Source organism: Trichosurus vulpecula, chromosome 4, assembly GCF_011100635.1.
Source record: "Trichosurus vulpecula isolate mTriVul1 chromosome 4, mTriVul1.pri, whole genome shotgun sequence".
NCBI classification, from domain to species: domain Eukaryota; kingdom Metazoa; phylum Chordata; class Mammalia; order Diprotodontia; family Phalangeridae; genus Trichosurus; species Trichosurus vulpecula.
In genome coordinates, this window is record NC_050576.1 from 277,059,364 (window position 1) to 277,079,395 (window position 20,032).

The following is a 20,032-nucleotide window of genomic DNA, read 5'->3' on the forward strand; positions in this document are numbered from 1 at the left end:
CACCATTGGGTCCTCTTCAGGGTAAAGAACTGAGACCATGACATATAAGGATCAATGGAAAGAAGAGGTTCAGGGATTTTAGCCTGGAGGAAGAAGGATCCTAGGTTCATAGACCTAGAGCTAGAGTTGACCCCAGAGGCATCTAGTTCCACCTTTTCACCCTAACCCTAATTATACAAATGTCAAAACATAACTGTCTACAAGTATTTAAAGAATTGTCACTTGGAAAAAGAAGTGGACTCCTTTTGTTTAATCTCTGAAAGCAAAACCAGCAATGCTTGCTGGAAATTGTAGAAAGGTAAATTTAGGCTTCATGTAAAAAACTGTTTAACAAAATCAGTAGTGTCAAAATGAACTGCTTTGGGAGGTAGTGAGTTCCTGGTCACTGGAGGGCTTTGAACTGAAATTTCTGTTCAGGTATGGGTTGGATTAGATGACCTCTAAAGTCCATTCCAGCTCTTAGCTTCTGTGATTCTGTATACTTCTGAAAGACAGAATCAGTTTGTTGTTTTGTTTGTGGGTACTTTTCTCTTCTTCCCTTCCCCGCCTCACCCCAAATTGCTTAACATCTTTTCAGAGAATCTCTGTTAAATTGGGACTGGGAAAAAGGCAAAAATAATAACCGCAAAATCAGAACCAAGACACAATAACCATTTGTTAGTGATGTGTAGAGGGAATACCATAATATGTATCCCAGAATTTTGAAACAAGGTCACACACAAAAATGCCCCACATAGAGATAGGTTGTCAGGACCCCTCTGTTGCCCATGTTGTACTTGGCAGTATAATAGAATGACTGCTCCATTGCTCACTTCTCCACGAGAATAGAGACTACCCACATGACAGTAACTGATGAGTACCACAGAGGTAAGGCACAGAAGCATAAATTCGTAGATAAGTTGCTAGAAGGGGTGTGGCAGAGGGTTAAAAAGGCTCAAAAGAACCAACTGTCAAATTTTCAGCATGAGCATTTACACCATGGAAATCTGCAAATGCCATAAAACAATGCTTAATTTATTGTTTTGTTGATTGTCTAAAATCAGGGGTGGGGAACCTGCTGCCTCAAGGCCACATGTTGCCCTCTAGGTCCACAAGTGCAGCCCTTTGACTGAACCCAAGCTTCACAGAACAAATCTCCTAAATAAAAGGATTTCTTCTGTAAAACTTGGACTCAGTCAAAAGGCTGCACCCGAGGACCTAGGCTACAGGTGGCCTCAAGGCTGCAGCTTCCCCACCCCTGAAAATGTAAGAAAATGGTGAAGAAAATGTTAGTAATGTAAAATTTAAAAGTATGTTGTATGTACGATTTTAGGAGAGCCAGTTGTTAAACATTTACAAGCACACCAATGGCTATAAGGGACCTTAGAGATCACTGAATCTTATCACCCTCTTTAGAGACTGAGGCTAAGAGGACAGCAAGAAGGAGGAGACTAAGGGCTCTTGACCCCTAATCTAGTTCTCTGTCTAATGGCTAAGCCTATCAGAAGACCTTAAAAAACAGCCCTAGAAAAATAAATGACAGTTTATGCAATGTAAAGGTTATAAGAACCAGCAGATGAGTCCCACTGATTGCTGGTCATCTCCACATACTTCATGGCCTTCAGGTCAAGATATTTATCAAAGTGCTGGGATTTCAATTGCAGTGCATTTTTTTTGGAAAGGTCATACAACTTTTAAAATATCCCAGCCTTAGGGCACCCACCTTCCCCCTCAGCATATGAAATTTATATGCCTTTCCCCTGGTCAGGAGCTTTAGTCCCTGGTCCAGGATACAATTTTCTTTTCATTAGTGGACCCCTGAGAATGGAGGTCTTTTTTGGACCTTAACCTACTTGTGCTGTCAGAGTCAATAGTCCTTGAGGTTAAGGAAGCCTCGAATTAGGCAAGATATTTAAAAGTCATCAATTCGTAAGGTTTAGAGGCTCATATACTCTTATTTCAGATGAGAGTCATATAAGAATTTACCTTAACTTAAGAAGGAGGAAGGAGAGAATTGTTGATGAAACTAGGGTTTCTTTCCTATCTAATCCAGGACACCAGTGTAACTCAAATCCATTCGAGATAAGGGTGTCTTTTCAAAAGTCTCTTCAATGAGACTTTTAATATATGATGATTTAATATATGATTAATAATAATGAGACTAATAATACAAAGAATGTTAAGTAAACTAGAATACATTCAATTGGATCATATGTCTAGGATGAAGTAAAGGTAATCTAATGATTGAAATAAATTGCATGGTGAAGATTATGTGGATTTTAAAAAACGAACACTGTGATGTGGTTTAGATTGCTGGAACCCCAAAATGTCAGGGTACAGGGCATCATCCACCTGGAATGAATTCACACACTTGAATCTTCCAGTCAAGGGGCAGTTTACTACAAATAGGAGCATGGCAGGGTTTCTAGTGAACCTATGACTTAAGCGGGGGAGGGGGAATGATGCTTATATACAAATGACAGTGAAAGGATCTGGATCGATTAAGGAGTGTTAAGTAGTCTGGGGTGAGCCAGGTGCAGTAGTGAAAAGACTGTCAAGTGGGGTAATTAGGTGATCTGGGTGCAATTAAGGAGTGGTCAAGTATATGCAGGTAGTCTGAGGTGGGCCAAGAGGAAAGTGCAAGTTGGTTGGTTGGTTGGTTGGTTGGTTGCTGTCCTTGGTTCTCAAAGAGGACCAAAATGACATCACTATGCTTGAGTCAAGATTCAATATGTCCGACTGTGGCTGATCAGACCAATACAAGCTTGGAATGCTCCATCACAGGTCGGCACAAATACTCCCTGTGAACATTTGGGGTGGATACTCCAAACTTGTGCATCTTGCGTTTCCTTTGAGCTATTTCAATTCTGCTTTGCTCATAGATCTCAGTGCCTTCTCTGATGTGGGCATGCCATGCTGAGCAGTCCTGTGCCAATGTCTCCCATATCACACAATCAATTCCAAAGTTCAGCTAATTAGGTGATCTAGGTGGGCTTTGGTGGCCAGTTGCCTCGAGCTGAGGCTCCAGTGATCTGGGCTGTTGAAATATATGGGAAAATTCAGGGACTGAGTTGCTTTCAAAGACATGATCTTTTCCTTTTAGGAGTCCAGGTCCAATCACTCCATGAAGTGAACTGAGTTGAAAGACTAGGGTTCTAGTCCTAACTCCATCATTGATTACCTATGTAACTTTAGGCAAATCACTTACCTTTTCTGTGCCTTAGTTTCCTCATCTGTCAAATAACAGGCATAGACAAGATGATTTCTAAAATCCTTTATGCCAATCAACAAATATTTATTAAGTGCCTACTGTATGCTAGGCACTGGGGATACAAAGACAAAAGAGAAATTGTTCTGGATCTCAAGGAATTTACATTCTAACAGAAGAGATGAATACTTTGGGTTTTTTGGGAGGAAACGGGGTTAAGTGACTTGCCCAGTTTCATGCAGCTAGTAGGTGTCTGAGTCCAAATTTGAACTCAGGTCTTCCTGACTCTAGGGCTGGTGCTCTATCCATTGCAAATACATTTGTAAGTATCTGCAGAATAAATACAAAGAGAACAAATACACATAAATTTGTTCTTGTTCAGTAATTTCAGTTCAACTCTTTGAAACCCCATTCAGGGTTTTCTTGGCGAAGATATTGGAGTGGTTTGCCATTTCCTTCACCAGCTCACTTTATAGATAAAGAAACTGAGGCAGACAGGAAGAGAGCTCACTGTGGAGGGAAACAGGAAAGGCTAGAAGACAATGTCTGCCTTGCATCTTGAAGGAATGGAGGCAAAGTCCTTTGAGGTGAAGTTAGGTGAGAATTCATTCCAGATGTGGAGGATGGCCAATGCAAAGATGCCAGGAACAGAGGGAAGGCTCATTTGGCTGGATCTCTGAACTGTGGGAGTGGGAGTACTTTACAAGGAAGCTGAAAGATCCCTTGGGGCCAGGTTATAAAGAGCTCTAAAGCTAAATAGAGGTGTTCATTCTTGGTCCTTGAGGCAATCAGTGTTGTGGCTATTGTTGTTCATCCTTCAATCTAGAAGCGAACCAATGACCAAAGGACCAAAGAGGGTGATGTGGTGACTGGCACATAAATTGGATGTAGGTGAGGCAGAGCTGCACGGAGTCATCAGCCTCACTCTCTCTTCCAGAATTATTAAAATCCAGTGGCAAGACAAAAGTCAACTGGGGATTGCCTGGGATCCAATGGATGACGTTGGCATCTTTGATGTCTGAACAAGCTCTAGGCATTCCACAGCACCTGTTTCAGCCACCTTCATGGCCATTGGAACAAATTGTTCTCATCTGCCCACTGCCTGGAGGAAAGTCTTCACCTACTTGGGGTGGACATACCCTTAACTCACCCTTAGGTTGGAGGTCAGTTACCCTCAACCTGGTTTAGCCTGTCTGTGGAGATGGTTTTACTGGGGTGTGGCTGCTGCACATGCTACAGCTTCTTGGAACCACAAGAGAGAGCTGGGTGATAGGTGGACACCAAAGGTAGATAGGCAGCCCTGAAATCACATCAAAGGTGCTAGTCCTCTCTGCACACCCTATGCACCCCAGAGAGCATTTATGTAGCTCTTAAAGGCCTAGAAAGCACTTTACATATGACTTCCCATTTAACTCTCACATCAATTCTGGGCCAGTCAATTAGCCTCTCTGAGCCTTAGTTTCTTCATTTGTAAAATGAAAGACTCTAAGGTCTCTTCCAGCTCTGAATCCTATGATTTGAATTCTAATTCAGCAATATTCTCATATGGTCAGATTACTAAGATCTTCTTAAAGAATCTCATGAAGGATTTGGAGGAATTCTAGTGAACTTGCTATCTATATTATCTATCTATGTATGTTTTTTAAAGTGGGGGCTTCTTAGTACCGGCTACTGTGGAAAGTCTGCTGGATTTGGAGACAAAAGTTTCAAGTACTAACTTCCGCTTACTAACTGGTTGACCTTGGACTTAACCTCTCCAGGCCTCAGTTTCATCATTTAGAAAATGAGGAGCCTAGACTAAATAGCTTCCCTTCCAGCTCAAGACCTGTGATGTATGATGCTTTTTTCCCATGTTCCTAATCCTTTGTAGCTCAGGAGGGAAATAAGAAAAGCTATGAGGAATCAAGAGAATATGGCCTTCCCTAAAGCTGGTGGAGAGCTGTAACAACATCTCCAAGGACTTGTAGGTAACCCAACACTGTCTGAAAAGGAGATTATGTTATTCAGAATTTGATGTCAAGCATCCCACTGAGGAAGAAGCATGCATGAATGTACAAGTCAAAGACCACTGGTGCCTGGTTTTCAGTGAGAATGTACGTATATGAGCAAGATAATAAAGGAGTAAATGAACATAACCAACTTAGTTCTATTGCTTACTTAGCTGAGGAAAGTCTCATTTGTTGAAGAAAACGATTAGGACAGTTAATCAGAACCAGCGAAAAATCTAAGGATGTATTTGGAGCACTTGGAGCCAAGAATCCAGGAAAATTCAATACATGGAATTCAACATCCAAAGAAGAAAAGGCTCTTCTTATTGAAAGACATGGAAATACTGTCATGCAATCTTCCTAATGTACAATTCAAATGTTACCACCCTATTCGCAAGCTTTCAATGGCTCCTCATTGCCCACCAAATAAGTTGTAGGCCATTCTTCCAAGTTCTTCATGATCTGACTCTAAGCTACCTTTCACACTATTTTATTTCACACTATTTCCATTTCTGCCAATCAGAGACGCTAACAATTCTAGTTGTTGTTGAGTCATTTCAGTCATGTCTGACTCTTCTGCAGCCCATTTGGGGTTTTCTTGGCAAAGATACTGGACTGGTTTGCCATTTCCTTTTCCAGCTCATTTTACAGATGAGAAAACTGAGGCAGAGTTAAATGAATTGCCCAGGGTCATACAGCCAGTAAGTGTCTGAGGCCAGATTTGAACTCAGGAAGTTGAATCTTCTTGACTCCAGACCTGGTGCTCTATGTACTATGGTGCAACCTAGCTGCCCCAGTCCTAGGAAGTAGGTGCTATTTATTGTCCACACTTTACAGGTGAAGAAACTAAGGCAGACAGAGGTTGAGGTTAAGTAACTTGACAGAGTCATATTCCTAGTAAGTGTCTTGAGTTCAGATTTGTACTCAGGTCTTCCCGTCCACATGTCCAGTATTCTATCCATTCATTGCATTATAAAGTGCTAGTTATTATTTTTGTTCATCTTTGCATTCTTCAGGTCTAGACTTGAATTGAACCAGGCAGCTTCAGGGAATTCATGAAAAGGCCTTTTGCATGCTTATATTTTCCATCTGCTTCTGAAGTGCATTTTACTGGTTTTTAAATCTATTCCTGTTGAATATTCCATTTCAGAAGGAAACTCCACAAACCGTTTAGTCTAATCACTATACAGGCCCAGCTATCTTTAAAAAAATGGTTGTCTATTCTATTTTTATAGATTTGGTAAGAAAAGAAAGAAGTTTCAAGTTCTCCCTTCCCAAACCCACTTGGGGTTTTTAATCAATCTGGTGGTTAAGGCCTTTGAAATATAATCAATAGACAGAGAGCTCCAAAAAGTCTTTATCTATGTGGACATTAAAATTGCAATGCTTCTTGCTATCACTTTCTAGGCACACAGCCAGTCAGCCTATGGCAGACTTGCTGGGTAAATGAATTCCTCCTAGATTTACCATAAGAGCCATATATGAAGCAACTACCTGGAGACAGATTTGGGTGGAGGGGGAGGAATGCAATATCATATTGTAGCTCAGAGGACAGTAACATGACAAGTGTTACTCTCCTATCACTAGCAGAAGGTTGGCATCCCCTAGAAATTTCATGAAGGTTTGGTGCCTGACACATCGGAGGGACTGAAAGGGAGACGTGAGGACAATAGAAGTATGCTCTCTTGGGAGGAAGCATTGTCCCCCCACACTCACCTACTCTCCCAGGTGTTGGTATCACCGATGAAACCCTCACACTAGATAAATTTATGAATGAATGAAAAAACATTTAAGAAATGCACTGTGCTAAGTGCTGGGGATACCAATACAAAGCTGTCTGGGAGCTTATATTCTAATAGGGTGATGCCACATATACAGGAAAGTCATGACCACGGAGGCCGGTTTTGGTTTAGAAAGTCACAAGGATTGAGTGGAATCACGTTGTTGTTCAGTTATTTTCAGTTGTGTCTGACTCTTTTTGACCCCATTTGGGGTTTTCTTGGCAAAGATTACTGGAGTGGTTTGCTATTTCCTTCCCCAGCTCATCTTATAGATGAGGAAACTGAGGCAAACAGGGTTAAGTGACTTGCCCAAGTAGTAGTGCCTGAGATCAGATTTGAACTTAGGAAGATAAGTCTCCAGGCTGGTATTCTATTATGTGTGTTGATTAACACGTCCTTTCCAGTAGTAGTGGCAGTATTGACTTGCTCACTGGAAATCAGGGTGAGGGTAGGGAGGACTGAGTACAGAGGCATGGGAGATGGCCAGAAGATAGCCAGGTCACAATCTAACATGGTGGCAGAAGGTGTTTGGGAGCTGTAAGAAGATCAAATGAAGTTGGCAAAAAGGACAAGGGGGGCAGGGCGAAGTTGTGGTTGTTGCCAGTCTAATTATCAGTAATGACACCCAGATCATACAAGGGTACTCCATTGATGGTAATTTGGGACTTTTCTCCTCTCTTCTAAAACTTCCAATTACCTATTTCATTACTTCCTTGCCAAGTTTTGCTTTGGATTCCTTAAAAAATATCAGGGCTCATTTATATTATTTGGCAAACTCATTCATACTGGACCAGGATCCATCAACAATGTGTGGGAATAGACATGTAATTATAGCTGCCTTTGCAATAGCAGTTATTATGGTTTAGCTATTTTCTTTTCCATTGCCCCCACTCTGCACTCTCCACCTCTCATTTAGGCTGAGAATGTTTTAGCAGCTTTCATCCTAGAGAATATTCAGCACAGATTGAATCCCTGTTACAATGTCAACCCAAAATACATAAACCATCACCAGATCAAGTCTCCATTCTGCGCCTGAAAAGACACAAGCGGCATGCTCTTCTGGGGACTGAGTAGAGACAAACCTCCCTCAGCGCCATTTCCCCTGTCTTCCCCCATTTCTCTTGCAGCCTAATCTTTGGAACCATGGACAAAAGAGAAAAGGTCAGGACAATTATTTTCCGTGATTCTAATTTAGATGAGAAATAGTACAAGTGTTTAGCCAGCTGGGAATAAATAGGAGAGAATTATGTTAATGACCCAGAAGGATAAATCAGAATGAAAAGGCACCAGGACCACAAATAACTAAAATGCAACAAAATTATGGAACACAAGAGGTCTGTCTGTTTTCCGATCCTGATGGCACTGGGACACTAGAAAGCAATTGTTGGGCAGGGTGTTGTACTAGGTGCTAGTGTCATAAGAAAACCATTCTTCCCTCCACCTGAGATCACATGGGTTCCTGAAAACAATAAAAAGCCATGTGACATCAGGAATGAAATCTAATTAAAGTATATCACTAGCAAAGCATGTTTTCCACCTACTTGGTTAATCTGGGTATGGTAAATAGACATCTCAAACCAGGTATGCATTAAATTAGATTTAAATCAGATCCTAGGTGACTCACCCTAATACTGTTACAGAGGGTAATATGAAAACAAAAGATATTAGTAAAAATAAAATTAAAAGGATAGAATGTGTTGATGGAAGGAGTATATTTGTTGCAGATTTGATGTTTTATGATACCAAAGACTGTGATCTAGGAGGGCCTACCCACAGCCAATCTTTGTTTCCACCTACAAGCCCAAGACTTGCTTCATCTGGAAACTGTTACTGGCCACCTTCTCTCTCTTTGCTGGGTTGTACAAGTCCCAACTCGTCTATGAGAGATAAAGAAATTTCTTCTGTCCCTGCTCCCTGAAAATAACACTCTATCTTTGTTAGGAACTTGAAAAGAGATTTACCGTGAAATACTATAACATAAAGACGGTAGGAGCTGAGGGTTGAAAGCGGAGAGAAAAGTAGAATAACTCTTAAGAGAGGAAAGTGTAAAAATTATATAATTTTTCTAGTTGACCCTGGTCTTCCATGAATCCTCAATGGGGATTCGCCTTGCTCTTTCTTAGTGCCTTTTCCTTCTTTTTTTCTAGCAATCCTTCTAAAATGGGCCCATTTTTGATCTAGCCCCAAAATGGATACACTAGGAGATATCTCAGATCTCAGACTTGATTTGGCAAAAGCCCAACTATCTTCATTCTTCCTATTCCATTCCTTCAGTCTTCTACATTGGGTCCAAAAATCCTTTTGCTTGGGCCATCCTTAGTTCTTTGGTCCCCCTAGATGAACTTTTCTTTCCTACTTCTTGTCCATTGACACGGACAAGGTCTGGTATTGCCCTTGGCTCTTGAACACAAAGATATATTCCTTTTGGGCTTTTGGGACATCTTTCCTTGTTGGTATGCCTACTTGCACTCTTTTCTTGGGGAACTTTCAGTCTGTATCTATCTGAGTATACTTTTTCTCTCATCCCCTGACAGACCTCACCTATATGATTTGAAGCCATTGTTTTCTTTATCTGTTGCTTGACCAGTACTCTCATAGTAGGATGCTGGCATCTTTACTGTAAGTCTCTAGATTAACCCTTGGGTTCCCTGCTATTGGAAGTTATACAGCCTTCCTGAACCACGCAAGATAAATCACCCTATTCCCATTGCTTGTGTATAGTTTCTTACATACCCCCTTCTGGCTAGTAGTTCTCTCCCCAGTGTTTAACATAAGCCTATTTCACAATGGGGTTCAAAGGCAGGAATAGTGGAGCTGGTTACTTTCCTCTCTCCTCTCTAATCTTTTGCTTCACTTTGAAATCCCCATCTTGTCATCCCTGGAAACTGAGGGGTGTGGCAAAGTATCTTAGAGCACTCAGATACCCAAAATATTAGGAACTTGTTAGGCATTATGCATCAGATTAGTTATTGTAACAACAATGCTACTTGCTGCTACTGTGGCTGTGTAAGACCAATAACACCAGCACACAGGAGGGCTGCTAGCACAAGTTCTTTGATCTGCTTTTCTAAGGAAAGCAACTTTAAGGAGTTTACAATCTCACTTTAATTAAACATACATATATATTCACTTTGTTCAGGGGAAAAAGTCAGCACCCTGAACTTCAAAGAAAACACAGACAGAAATCACAAGCAGAAATTATGTAAATAGAGCAAAATAACACAAATCAGTAGAATATGTTTCTTTGTTTCTAGCTATCTGTCTAAGACATTACATACATAGTTACCAGAGAGAGAAGCACCAACATCTGAGTTTTTCAAAGCAAGGAGCCTCCAATGGCTACCTAGTCTCGTCTTGTCAAATCTCATGACATTCTTCCAGTGAGTGAGCCCCAAAACAAAATGCTAACCTCACAGTATATATACACTTCTTCAGGGTCAGAGGGCATTACAACCATGCCACTCAAACCATGTGATCTAGGCCTTCCTGTGACTTAAGCAAGTCATCAAAGACTCCAGATTCAATCAAAGACTCTTGATTAAAACAAAGGCAAGACTCAAAGGCACTTGATTGCCTTAGTGCTGAAAAACACTCCAAAACAAAAGACAATAAAAAGTCCCACTTTACTTGCCATTACAGTTATTTATTGATTTTTTTTTTACTTGGCCTTAGATTTAATCAGGGTAGAGAACCTCTCCATGAGGAACTTTCTCTATCAACACACATCAGTACCTTTTCTACTGTCTCCATATCATTTCCCAGTCATTTCTAAACCAATGCTACCTGATTTCTAACTATCCTTTTCATCCCTCTCTCCTAGACTCTTTGCCCTACCCCACCTCCAACATCCCTCCACCAACCAAAGATGCTGGGTAATAGGTGAGCCTGCTCTTGTCCAGAACCAGGCCTTTCCCCAAAGCCTTCTAGTTGTATGTGTTATCTTCCCTATTAGAATGTAAGTTCCTTGAGAGCAGACACTGTCTTGCTTGCTTGTATTTATCTCTCTAGTGATTAGCCTAGAGCCTGACACATAGTAAATGCTTAATAAATGCTTTACCATTCATTATAATCTTGGCCTGGGGCATTAAGAGATTAATTTAGTTGGCCAGATGATCAGTCAGACGAAGGTAATACTTGAACCCAGATCTTCTTGACTCTGAAGCCAGTTGGCTATGTCCTGAGCCACTCTGTATAACAGAATAAATAGATAAAAGAATAAATGATATTCACAGTTCTTTTCATCAAGAAGCTTAAGGGGAAGTTGCTGCTAGATTTATCCATTATATGATATAATACCCATGTTACCATATTAAGGAAGCCAGGGCAGCTGAGTTGTGGATCCAGCAAACAGCAACTATGCTCCACAGCCCTGAACACTCCATCAACCTCTCTCCTACTATGAGGCTATTTCGGGCAGAAAATAAAAGCAAAAGAAAGTAGGTCTTCTGGATTGGTTTTTATAGATTGGTCCATAATTCTGTGGTTGCAGGGCTGATTGTTCAGGAGGAAGAGAGCTAAGTGAAACCTCTGGGGCCATTAGTGTTCCCTGGTAATTTTCTCTGCATGTCCTGTGCCCTTGGGTAAGGCTGTGCTGCAAGCTACCCCGGTCAACAGCAAAGTTTGAAAGTTTGGGCAATAATCACTTGGCAGCAATGTTCTTAACACTACCCTTGGGGCCCTTGGATTCTTTCAGGTATGCCTATATTAGAAGTCATGAGACTGTTTCACCTTGAGTCTCCACATCTATTTCTCATTTCTCATCTCCAAAATTCTCTTTGTTTTGAACTCTTCTCTATGTGCCTTCCCAATGTGCCACACTCATAGAACAAATCATCAAGAACCCTCAAGGTTTCGATGACATTTGGGGAGACCTTTCGGTTTATTGAAATTTAATTCTTTTAGAAAGGCTTTTCATAAATTCTTAGCGTGATAGAGCCACAAGGGAATTTAGAGATCATGCATTTTGGAGCACTAACTTTGCATATAAGGAAGCTGTGGTCAGAGAAGTGATGACTTGCCCAAGATCGACTTTAGGAAATATTTAAATGCCTAACCTGCTACAAACAAAACACTTGGGGAGGTAAAGAAATGAAACAGGGTTCCTTTCCTCTTGGAATGTACAGGGCGGCAATCTAGGTCATGCGTCTAGCCAATGGCAGAGCTGAGACTAGAACCTTCTAAGCTTTATAATTCACCTAACCATCGATTTGGAGTTGGAAAGAAACACAGAGGTCATCATTAGGGGGAAATCATTCTTACAGCTGTTCCCACTTCTCTCAGCACTATTTGTCATCACTTTAACTGTGTCAAATCTAAGATTGACAGCACATGCCTTTTCTCCACAAGTGTTAGGTAAGTGCCAGTGAGCTCCTTTTTCTCAGAACTCTGGATGTGTATAAAGGAAATAAATGTCATTAGCATTCTGTGGCTATTTTGCTGACCAAGCATTTGGAAATGAAAGTTTTCCTTTCTGAAGGATACTTTGACATTAAACCAGTAGTTTCATGATAGCAAAGTATATTTAATATGTATAATACTATTTCATTGTCCATAATGCTGTTAAATTACAGAGTCTCAGAGTTGGAAAGGACCAAAGTGGCCATCTAGTCCAACTCAAAGCCCCCCTAAAAGATCGTAGGATGATAAATTTTAGAGTTGTAATGGATCTTGGAGACAATCAAGTCCACTCCACCCTCCCACAAGAATTAAGCATTGAACAGGGTTGCCCAGATGGCAAGATTTGAACCCAGATCTTTTTGACTTCAAGTCCACTGCCCAATCCACTACATCATGCTGCCTTTCTCTAAACCATTCTATGGCACACCCAAGAAATGGTCAGGCAGCCTTTGCAGTGAAGGGAAACCTCATTCTACTTTCAAGTATTACTTTTTTTAAAGAAAACATTCCCTTATGTAGCAAGGCCAACAAAACTTAAACTGCTTCAAAGTTTTCCCTAGTGTCCCTATATTTCCATATCCTTTAAAAGTAATTATAATTATGTATATTAATTAAGTATATGAATACATGGTTTTCATTCATGGAATATTTTAACAGAAGGGACTATCCTTCCTTACTGTGTGAAATGCAATTGAATCTATCTATCTATCTATCTATCTATATACACACATACATACACATATATATGTGTGTATATATATACATACACACATATACATGTATATATGTATGTCTGTATGTATGTATATATATGTGTATATATATACACACACACATATATATGTATATGTATATACATGTATACATTTTTTGTTATTGTTCAGTCATATTTTCAATCATGTCCTACTCTTTGTGACCCCATTTTGGGTTTTCTTGGCAGAGATATTGGAGTGGTTTGCCATTTCCTTTTCTAGCTTATTTTATAGATGAGGAAACTGAGGCAAATGTGGTTAAGTGACTTGCTCAGTGTCACATAGCCAATAGGTGTTTGAGCCCAGATTTAAACTCAGGAAGATGAATCTTCCTGACTTCAGACCTGGTACTCTATCCACTGTGCCACCTAGCTACCCATTGATTACTGTATAAGAGAGATCTAATAGAAAGGCCACCCATCTGGGGACACACACACACACACACACATACACACAAACACACACATATGTGTATATATGTGCATATGTGTATATATATGTTATATATACATAAATAGCTATATTAACAACCAAGACCTTTTCCCCTGTTAAGATCTTTGTCTAGGGGAAGTTTATTCCCCCTCTCCCTATGGAATCTGAGTTAATATTTCACATGTAGAATCCCAAGGGGCCTTTGATCTCTCACTTGAGAGAATAACTGAAGGCCATTATTACTTCCCAGGTAACTATATTCTGAAAGTCTTAATTTTCACTTGCTTTTACCAGTCAAGGTCTCCATCTGTCTTCCCAATAATGACTTATTAGAGAAGTTTCCGCCTGAGCCCAGTCGGCTCTCTAACACTTAGAATCATAGATAGTACCCTCTATATTCTCCTTGTTAGCTAACCTTGAATGAACTGGGAAACAGTCCACTCTTATACGTTCCCCCACCCCTTAACTCAAAGATTTCAAAGCATAGGTCTGGAAACAGAGGTAGCCTAGAACATTTTTCTCCTTACTAGTTGCCAACCTGGGACCCCAGAAAATGAGGGAGCATCTCTACCACACTTTTAAAGTGGTCCTTTTCCTATACAGAAAGAGACAGTTAGGAAGCCATCTTTGGCATTGCCATATAACCCTAGTCTGAGGAACTACCCAACTTGGTTGCAGATTCAGAGACCCACAGCCATAGCCTCTCACTTCCATGTCCATCTGGCTAGAAAGGATATATGTTAATTCAACTCTTTGGGGCATATAAGTTTTATGTATAAATTTCTTTTCCTGTTCCCTACTGAGGACAAAGAATTATTACATAATCATCTACATGGAAAGGAAGTGGGTGGCCCTATCTGTCCTTATATTTAACCTAAATTTGTTTATTTGCAACTTTAAACTTGGGGTCTAGTTCTGCTAATGAGCCTCATCCTTCTGTCCTCTTTTTCTCCAGGGTCAACATTTCCTATTAGTTCTTTCAACTGTTTTCCATGTGGTATGAGAATAGCAAAGGCTCCACCATCTTGGTTTCCCTTTTCTGGATGCTCTCTAGTTTGTCGATGTCCTTCCTAAAATATGGTGCCCAGAATTGAATAAGACCTACAGATGTGACCTGCCTAGAGTGTAGTGCAATAGAACCATTACCTCCCTAGACCTGGATATTAAGCATCTTTGAATAACCTAAAACAGCATTAGCTTTTTTGGCCACCAGGTCAATTCATATTAAGCTTTGTTTTTGTTGTTCAGTCACATCAGACTCTTTATAACTCCATTTGAGATTTACTTGGCAAAGATACTGAAGTGGCTTGCAATTCCTTCACCAGCTCATTTTACAGATGAGTAAACTGAGGCAAACAGGGTTAAATAACTTGTTCAGTAAGAGTCTCAGGCCAGATTTGAACTCAGGAAGATGAGTTTTCCTGACTCTAGGGTTGGCACTCTATCCATTATGCCACTCAGCTACCTCCTCTCGAAGCCAGCATTATTGCAAATAATTATATTTTCTCTTTCTGCAGTCAATGTGTTTCTTTTTTTCTTTTGCTGTCATATGATAAATCCCTTCAACAACAAAAAGCCTAGTTAGGTCTCCTTTGCATGCTATCTATAATAACTTGATCTTTGTGGATAGCAAATTCTTTCATCATCATAAATTTTTTTATTATTCTTATTGCATTGCATTTATTTATACCCAATTCTTGTTGGAGATCGTCAGTTAAGATCGCTGTCATTTTTAACAGTTTATGAATCTATGCTTGAGAGCAAGCAGAAAGATAAAATCTAAATACCTCACTTTATAGAATCAATGCATTCCTTAAAGGTTGCCAGTAAAAGGAATTTCTGTTGAGCAATGTTTTCCTGTAAGGTGAATTTCTGTTAAGTGAGTGCTATTTTCCTACTGATTCATAATTAAATCAGAGGTGCATTCCCATTGAGATTACACTCTGGCCCCAAGTGATAAAGAAGGGAGAAAATAATTTTTCTAAGTAAAAATGAATGAAAAATGACATTTTGTTAAACGTAAACCTGGGCTTTACTTTTGGCTTTTCCATTAACTAACTGTATCACTTTGAGCAAACTGTTTAATCTTTATGGACTTTTCAGGCATTTTATCTATAAAATGATTGGTATATGCCAGTCCTGAAATACACTTGTCTTTAAAAGTATGGCCCTGGACTATGTCATTTTTCCCCCAACCTCATGCTGTCAGACAACATGGTTTCTTAAATATTTCTTTAGTTCCACAAACCCTCAAAAGCCCCTGTCCATACTTTCGCTTCAGTTTGAGATACCAATATCAAGACAAAGCTCCGAGATCTAGACTCTCATTATAGGCATCTCTTTTTTTCTAACTGAAGGCAAAAATAAAATAGCTTTCCTCCTAATCTGCAGGTGTCCCAGCCACTGGAGACTTTGTGTAACAAAGCACACAAAAGGAGATGTGGGCTTGACTGTTCTTTCCTTTGTCCCACATTTCAGGGATTCTCTTTCAAAATCCTAAACCTAAGAACAGAAAGAGGAAGCCACTTTTCCAAAAGCCGAGAGGTGCTAAAGCGCTTATCTCCATTAATGAATAATGATAATCTCAGCTAATGTAGATTAGCATACTTAAGTATGTTGTTGGTTGTCTCCTATAACACCCAGATCTGTAGTGAACCAGGAAGCTCTACAGACACAGCATAGGGTTCATGTAAAGTCATGGAACTGGGAGCCTCTCCCCTTATAATCCTCCTACCCCCACCCCAACCAATTCACCAATTCTTAGTTCAGTCTCTGATGTTAGCTAGGTAGCTATGTGTCCTAGGGAAATCACTTCACTCTCTGAGCTTTTTAGAGCAAATCTCTGATAGAGCTGCAATTTAGCAAATGGGTAGAGGTGGGGGGAAAGGGGCTGTCTCTGTTACCAAATCCTTTACTGCAATGTGAATGATTAGGATGTTCTTGTGAGTGCAGGGACCTCTTAGGTATATCCATTGTTATCAGCGGAATATTCCATCCCACTGCCTACAAACCTCTAGAGCTGTGGAAATGAAGGCAACCTTCACTTTTGTAAGAGTGCATCCTTTTTCAAAAAAGGAAGGAAGGAAGGAAGGAGAGGGAGGGAGGAAAGAATGAAGGGAGAAAGGAAGAAGTAAAAAAAAGAAAGGAAAAGGGGATAAGTCATCTTTTAAAGGAAGCCCAGAAAGAAGCACAAACGGGACAGCTTTGAAAGCTGCAGGTTGAGTGTATTATACATTTAAAAAGAAAAAAAAAACAAGCTATACATAGATTAAATATATAGCTAATGTACTTACTATTTGCCATGCATGCACTGTGGTACATAATGGAGATCTGTAGTTTCACGTACAATCCTCCTTTTCTGTTCAAGTTTGTATATGGAAATGTCCATTTTTATCTGGTGTTTGTCAAGTTCAGAATAAAAAAAAAATTTTTACATCAATATGCTTTTATTAGCCTTCAGGAGATCACTTCAAATTCACCCAGTTTCCCTAGTTCCCCTCTTATGCAGAACCAGAGGATTTTTCATTCCTTTGGAGATAGTTAAGGAGCTAAAGAAAATACTCACAGATGGAATGACTGATAGTAACCAGCAGAATAAACACAGTTGCCCCTTGTCTAAACTGTACAGAGTGTGCCAAGGTTGACGCTCAAACTGAATCACAAGCGATTTCTCCATCCAAGGCCCTTTGTCACAGTGGAGAAGAGTAGAAGCCTGCTAAGTAAATGGGAGTTGATATTAACTTTATAAATACAGACTAGCTGGTATGAAATCACAGACTAATTACTATAAAGGGAGGGTTGGGTTATTTCCCTATCAGCACCCTCAAGCTAGTCATAAAATCTACCTCTTGGTTTATCTTGTCTTTAAAAATATGGGCAAAATATGGTTAGTAGATCATCATGGTTGTAAGTTCAGATGGTGGTTGTGGGCATCATGGCATAGTAGACCATGTGTGGGACTCAAAAATCAGGGAGCTTGGATATTAATCCCACCTCTGACACTTAGTAGAAGATATGTGAACATAGGAAAATTCCTTAACTTCTGTAAGTCTCATTTTCCTCTTTTATAAAATGTAGACAGTAATGCCTGTATTGTTGGGGAAATAGCTGGGATAGGGTGCTGGACCAGTCAGGAAGACCTGAGTTCAAATCCAGCCTCAGACATTTAGTAGCTGTGTGACCCTGGGTAAGTCACTTAAGCCCTGTCTGCCTCAATTTCCTCATCTCTAAAATAGGGGCAATGATAACACTTAATTAACTTTCTGTAAAGCAGTTTGAAAACCTTAAAGCACCGCACAAATGCTAGCTATTATCATTACTATTACCCCATCTCACAGGATGGTTGTTAAGACTTAAATGAGATGGTGTGCTCTTTTTCGGGTGGCCCCGCTTGCCAAAACGAAGTTCAATCAGTTCGTGACCTCAGACTGAAGCAAGAACCACAAGAGGCACTTCAACGCGCCCTCGCACATCCGGCGCAAGATCATGTCGTCCCCGCTGTCCAAGGAGCTCAGGCAGAAATACAATGTCCGCTCGATGCCCATCCGGAAGCACGACGAGGTCCAGGTGGTTCGTGGACACTACAAAGGTCAACCAATTTGCAAGGTAGTCCAGGGTTACAGAAAGAAATATGTCGTCTACGTTGAACGTGTGCAACGAAAGAAAGCTAAGGCACAACTGTCCATGTGGGAATTCACCCTAGTAAGGTAGTTATCACCAGACTAAAACTGGACAAAGATGGCAAAAAGATTCTTGAATGTAAAGCCAAATCCCGACAAGCTGGAAAGGAGAAGGGCAAATATAAAGAAGAAACCATTGAAAAGATGCAAGAATAAAATGGTCTGTTGTACAGTTGTAATTAAAAATGAAAATTAAGCATAAAAATAAGTGAGATGGTGTATATGAAGCACTTTGAGAATTTTAATGTTACAAAATGTCAATTATCATAATTGTTATCATGTCCTCCTCTAAAATAAATTTATATATAATCAACATTGTTTAATGTGACTACTATGAACTTCTCCCTCAGAAAGGGGCTTGATAAGATGCAACTTGAAAAATATTAACTTTAATATTAAATTAAAGTGCCTACTATGTGAGAAGCACACTAGTAGAGAAGATAATTTGATATTGTGGTGCAATTTCATCACTGTGGGTACTTTTTCACCAGCACAGTAAGTAAATCCTCAACACTTTCTCATCCTGTGGACTTCTTGGTCCATTCTGTGGACAGGTTTGTGTACCGATGCTCCAATATGCCAAAGGCCTTCCTCTGCTTTTTGAGAGTACCAGTTCAAGCACTGGTGATCCATTCATCGTTTCTCATTCAGACAAGTCGATAAAGCATTTATTAAACACCAACTATGTGTCAGGAACTGTGCTAATTGTTGAGGAAATAAGAAAAGGGAGACAAAAGCAAAAACACATACACACATACAAATGATCCCGACGCTCAAGGAACTCATGATCTAATGGGGAACAGGTATACAAGCTATGTACAAACAAGATACAGAGAGGATAAAATGGGGATTATTACAGAAGGAAGGCACTAGAATTAAGGAGGATTGGGAAAGACTTCTTGTAGATGATGGGATTTTAGCTGGAACTAAAGGAAGCCAACAAGGACAAGAAATGGAGATGAGCAGGGAGAGCATCACAGGCATGGGCAACAAACAGCCTGTGAAAATAAGCAATCAGGAGTTGGAATGTCTTAGGTGAGGAACAGCAAGGAGGCCAGTGTCACTGGATCATAAAGTACATAGAGGGGAGTAAAGCATAAGAAGATAGGAAAGGTAGGAAGGGACAGTAACAAAGGGTTAGTACTTGATTGAGCCACCAGCTTGTCTAGTCATACATAGCCTTGATACCATGGCACTTCTTATGTACGTTATCATTACTTACATGTTGGAGTCCACTGATGTCCACTATACTTTTATGTCATGCCTTTTCAGTAGTTTATGATTTTGATTCTTCTAAGAATATGGTGTTTCCATGATTTGCAATGAAATGGTATCACCGGAAGAATATTGATATGAAGGAGAGTACCTTTGTAGTAACAAGCAGTTTGGCATCATGGAAAGCTTGATGTAATTTCCTGAAATCCAGCCTGCTCTCTTCCTCCTACTCGTTTCTGGGCTCAGCTTATTATTTATCTACAGCTCATATCCAAGATATGTATGTGAATTGGCTAACTGCCTGTCCATGTAATCCAAGCAGTATGTATTCTGCATCCACTGTGTTTTTTTCACTGTGGACTATTAGACTATATTACTTGCATTCCTGTGGGTTTCACTGAAGGGATTCAGGGGCATTCTGTAGGTTGGTGCAATTCAAATAATGTCATCTGTGAAGAGGATGTTAATGACAAACAACAACAGGAAAATGCTTTACATTTGTTATCTCATTTGAGATTTCTGGATTTGCAAAGCTTCATCACCAGTAAAAAAATCTTTTTTTTTTTGGATTCCGATCAGGATGTCTTCCAGGACACTGGAC

The 20,032-nt window shown here is 40.1% G+C and overlaps 1 pseudogene; it reads left to right on the forward strand.

The window, feature by feature from the left end:
- Positions 1-17,893: 17,893 nt before the first annotated feature.
- On the forward strand, positions 17,894-18,386 carry LOC118847113 (annotated as a pseudogene).
- The last annotated feature ends 1,646 nt before the right edge of the window (positions 18,387-20,032 follow it).